Here is a 5404-nt window from a genome sequence, read left to right as displayed (position 1 = left end):
CCTTAAAAAACTAAAAATAGATTTACCGTATGATCCAGCAATCCCACTACTGCACATATACCCAAAGAAAACCATAATTCAAAAAGACACATGCACCCCAATGTTCATTGCTGCACTATTTACAATAGCCAGGTCACGGGAGCAACCTAAATGCCATCAGCAGACAAATGGTTAAAGAAGATGTGGTACGCTGGAATATTACTCAGCCATGAAACGGAATGAAATTGGGTCATTTGTACAGACGTGGCTGGACGCAGAGACTGTCATACAGAGTGAAGTCAGAAAGAGAAAAACAAATATCACATATATCATGCATATATGTGGAATCTAGAAAAATGGTACAGATGAACCAGTTTGCAAGGCAGAAATCGAGACACAGATGTAGAGAACAAATGTATAGACACCAAGGGGGGGAAGCGAGGGTGGATGGGTGGGATGAATTGGGAGATTGGGATCGACATATATACACTAATATGTATAAAATATATAGCTAATAAGAACCTGCTGTACAAAAAATAAATAAATAAAATTTTTTTAAAATGCTGTTTATGGGCTTCCCTGGTGGCGCAGTGGTTGAGAGTCCGCTGCCGATGCACAGGTCCTAGTCCAGGATCTACCACTAACTGCATCTTCTCCAAGTCCCAGCCTGTTAGCTTGAAGACAGGTAAGGATGCCGAAACAAAGACATGATTTAGAGCAAATGTTCTCAATAAGGGGCAGGGGAGAAGGTGAAGGGGGCACTGGGGAGTGGGAGGCACGGCAGAACCAGCTGTGAGGCTTCTTCAAACTGCTCACGGCCCCTCCCTAAACTCCTCCACCCTAATCCCCCGCACAGTAACCCCCATAGAGTGAGCCACTGTTGCTGCTACTATGGGAGTGTGACAGACCCAGAAAAACTTTCCCAGGTTTTGAATGTAAGCTCTTTGAGGAATGGGACTGAGATTTAGGCTTCTTAGTGATATCCAGAGGGCATCTAACACAGGGTTTTCCTGTCTCTACTGCGCCTCCAACCTCAGCTCCTTCCCTCCCCTCAGCCACACCCTACCCTTTCCCTACCATCCTGAGCTTCTCCTGCTTCCTGTAAGGCCATGTCTTTCATCATCTGTCACCACCTGCAGGAGACACGGGTGACTGGCTACCTAACAGCCCGACAGGCAAGCCAGTCTCGCTTTCTGCCTTGCTAACAGAATTCCGATTTTCAGATAGGGGCACCAACGTGCTCAGGGAAGGTGACCCCTCCCCCAGCTCCAGAACATGGCTGGGCCACGACAATCACAGCCACCCTCTCCTCCTTTGCCAGTGACTGGCTCAGCACGGGCGTATGACCATTCTGGCCAGTGGCACAGGGAACCTCTGGGCAATTCTGACCTTTGTTATCTAGAGAATCACTGAGAAGCAAGCCGTCTCCCTCCCTTTTTGCTCTACATGTTATCACGTGAAGGCATGATGGAGCTCCAGTCACCCTGTGGCAGGGCAGGGAAAACCCAGAGAATCTTCAAGAAGCCAACCCAGAACTGTGGCCACTTTGAACCACCTACCTCTAGACTTCTTAAGCAAGACAGTAAAGTAACCTAACTAGTGTTACTTACAACAGAAAGTACCCTACCACACCACACCGCTTGGCCTGGGAAGTCCCTGCAACTTTTCCTCCTACTATCTCCAATTTAGAGCTCAAGTACAGTTTCCTTGGGAAGTCTTTGCTTGTCCCCAGACGGTTACACGGTCCCAGACTCTGTTCTCTGCACATCTGCCTCTCCAACTAGACCGTGAGCTTCTCAAAAGCAAACATGTTCACCCTTGGCAGAGGCCCTGGTGTATGCTGGGCATTTATTAAATGCTGAATGAATGAATCAACCAACAAGCAAACAACAAAACAAGGAATCAAAGGAGGAACATGCAGGATGCCTTCCTTGCCTGGTATAAGACTTGACAATTGACAGATGGAACATGGCACCCAGGCAGTCTACACTCTACTAAAGACTTCCTTTAGGCGGTGCTGAGCAAAGGCAGAGACGGCGCAATGAACAGGTCCTATTTTATCTGCCCAGAAGTCAGACCTCTCATTGGGAACTGTCCCTGCCCAATCCCCAGCACCTGGGGTGGGACTGACTATCACAGTGGCACCTGGGCAAAGTACCCACTGCTATGGTGGAAACCCACTCCCTGTCCACTGAGATGGCTTGGCCCCGCTTTGGTCTAGTGTATCAATAACGTTTGCTATAAGGATGGAGGTGATGGAAGAAAAGAGAGACATCCTCCTATCCCCCCTCTCTCTAAAGGAACAGATAAGCCTGAGATGCCGTGCTTTTTATCACTCCATACTAAGAACAGTCAACACAGAGGGAAAAAGAGAGAACAAGCCCGGCAAACCTATGTGAGCCCCTGGATCAAGCTATGCCTAAAGCTAAAACCCTCAGCCTTTTCATTTATATGACCCAATCAATTTCTATACTGCATAAAGCAATTTTCAAGTGACCAAACCCAACCCGAAGAAAATAATTCTGACAAATACAGTCAGTAATGATGAAAGCAAGCCAATAACATCCCTTCTATATTCAGGACCTGTGCACTGTCCCCTCTCAAACCGGGCTTCTAGAATGGTGTCAGGAAGTAAAACTGCCTGGAGGAGGCCTAGCCATGAACAAGTTAGAATGGAAAAAATGCCACCCCCCAAACCACACACCACCACCTTCCCTCCTAAAGGAGGGTACTCTGAGCCTCCTGGATCTCCCTTCTGTTCAGGAAGGAGTGGGGACCTCTGGAAGGCATGAAGTGTTACATTAATACAAAGGGAACTTTCATCAAGCAACGTGCTATGGGCTTTATGAACATCGTATAACTTCAGGCCGTTGTAATGATTATAATAACCTTTTTACCTTTGAGCAAACTGAGAATCAGCGAAGTTAAGCAACTTCCTCAAGGTCACACAGCTAGTAACTAGAATTTAAATTCTAGACTTCTTCCACTTTATCACACCGATGGCCAGGGCCTGGGAGATGCAGCGCACCCTCCGCCTCCACCCCAACCCCCAACAGCGCCCCAGGACACACAGACCTGGAATGGAGCCTTTCAAGCGCAGGCCCCTGGAGTCAGAGCAGCCCTGCATTGCCAGGGCCCGGCCTGTTTCCACACAGCCTGGCCCGCTGGGGAAGTGGATCGCAGAGCGTGGGAGTCGAGCCCCGCTGAGCAGGAAGAGGGGAGGCCAGCCCCTTTCGTTGTGGGCTGTAGAAACCGAGAACCGAGACCCTCTGGGTGAAAATGATGGGGCCAGGGGCAAGTTAGTTCAGAACTGGAAGAGCTCAGAAAGGCCTTTTCCGACCATTCCACCCTCCCCCATCCCCACTTCACACACCCCTCACATGATTCTCCTCCTTTTTAAAATAATGGCTTTAAACTATAAATAAGGTCATTTCAGATAGTGATGTCCTCCCCACTTCTAGACTGTAAGCCCCAGGCGGGGCAGGAACCTCTCCTGTCCATGTTCAATCGCCAGAGGTGAACAAAGCCAGGACAGTTAATACCTGATGAACAAATCAGGTGTGACCTAGTCCTTTGAGTCCAGCCTCCTGCTGGACCCCCCAGGCCAGAGTCTGCTCCAGCAAAACTTTGTCAAAGAGCCTAGAGTCAGGGTGCCTGGCTTCCAGGCCACCCCTCCTCTCTGTACTGCTTACTTCCCCTCCGAATGGCAGGCAAGAAGCTGGCTTGTAGGAGGTCTACTCATCCAGGGCACCTTTGGAAGCTGTGTAGCAAATCTTTAACTTCTTAAGATGTCACAGGCAGAGGAACTCAGATGTATAATGCTGTCCTGCCAGCCTTGCATTGCACAGACAGAGAGCCCAGACTTTGAGTGACGGACCCAACATCCCACAGCTGATAGCAGAGCTGAGTCTGGGGCCCTGGAGGGCTGCTGGGACCTACGGCTGGGAAGTTTTCAACTTCTGCAGAAATGGGGCTTGGGTTTGGTCTGCGTTCTCTAGTCCATGGCCTTTCCAGGCCTCTCAGAGGTCAGGTGTGACCTGAGCCATTAGCATTTACTGAGGCCCTGACCCTTTCAAAAACAAAGATGTGTCAGAATAGGATAGGAAGAATGTGGTATATTTTTTAAAGTGTTCCATTGAACAAATGAATGGTCTTAACACACACACACACACACACACACACACATAGATGATGTGTGATGCTGCTACTTACATGTTAATTTCAAGACTCATTAAAGAAATCCATTCCAAGCCCAGTACAGGAAACCCTGTACAACTTTAAAGTTGCATGGAGACCATTCCTTCCTGGAACCATTTCAGTACACTCCAGTGACTGCACATTGAACCTCAGAAGCCACAACTGGAGGCTGTCTGTTAAGGTGAAGGCACGGCCAAGTGGCCTGCCCACCCCTCCCCCCAACAATAGGCTTAACACTCTCAAGGCCTGGACCCCATTCCCCTTCATCAGTGAGTCCTGCACAGATGGGTGTTTAAGATGTGGTGTTGCCTGGCTGACCACGTCACACTGGGCAAGGCCAACCTGGAAAAAAATCACAGAGGTTGCCCCACCTAGGTGTGCCCTCCTCCAGCTGCACTCCGTCTATGGTGGTGTGGAGGCTGGTGTCCCGGGGTGGAGCTGTGAAGAAGCCTGCCCTTGGGACAGCTTCTTGCACCAGCAGGTGAGGCTGAGCTCAGGAGCCCCTCTGGGTCTCACCCACGTGGGACCATTGGTTGTTCAACGGTGTTCACTCCCACTCAGCCCTTCTTGTGTGTTGGTTTCAGTCTCTCTCTCTCTCTCTCTCTCTCTCTCTCTCCTATAGGGGGAGGAGAGCTTGTCCCAGGAAGCACTTCAGGGAGTGGGGAAGTAGGACAGGGAAGGGAGCAAACCCCTTAGGAGAACACAAATGAGCAGATTACCTATGGACAACTGAGACTTAATCCCCCTGGGGCCTTGTGAGAAACTGTGTGAGAAACCTCAGCAACATCTCCTTGAGGGGTGAGGAAGCTGAGGCATTTATCCACCGATCCCTGGTACAGACATGCAGCCCTGCTGGGCTGCCCTGTGCATTGACTGAACAACTTGTGCTCCTTTCAGAGAGAGCTGCCTGGTGCTTCGTTGTGCGGGAATTGTCTGCATGTGACCTCTGGGCGTAGAACAGCATTTCATTACTTTTAACATTAAATGTCATGGTTTCTCCCTCCATCTATCACAAATAGTTTAATTCTTCTCTCCCTCCTGCTTCCCCTCCCAGGATTTCTCCAAGAACTTCAACAGTGTTCACTCTGCCCAGGAATCTAGAACGAATTTGATCATCTCCTCTTGACAGAAATCCAGGCAACCTCAGTCCACAAACAGTCCTCTTATTTTGGGAGTAGTTGTCACCGCCTTTATGCTATTGAATCACTGACGATCAGGCCACCCGGCG

General features: G+C 49.5%; 1 pseudogene; it reads left to right on the top strand.

Annotated features, from left to right (window-relative positions):
* The window catches only part of LOC112407090 (caspase-6-like), an 18043-nt pseudogene extending 13197 nt beyond the window's left edge, over positions 1 to 4846 (top strand).
* The last annotated feature ends 558 nt before the right edge of the window (positions 4847 to 5404 follow it).

The sequence above is a fragment of the Neophocaena asiaeorientalis genome, unplaced genomic scaffold, assembly GCF_003031525.2.
Source record: "Neophocaena asiaeorientalis asiaeorientalis breed wild unplaced genomic scaffold, Neophocaena_asiaeorientalis_V1.1 scaffold447, whole genome shotgun sequence".
Lineage (NCBI taxonomy): Eukaryota > Metazoa > Chordata > Mammalia > Artiodactyla > Phocoenidae > Neophocaena > Neophocaena asiaeorientalis.
The sequence above is the reverse complement of the archived record's forward strand: the minus strand, read 5'-3'. Positions and strand labels throughout refer to the sequence as shown.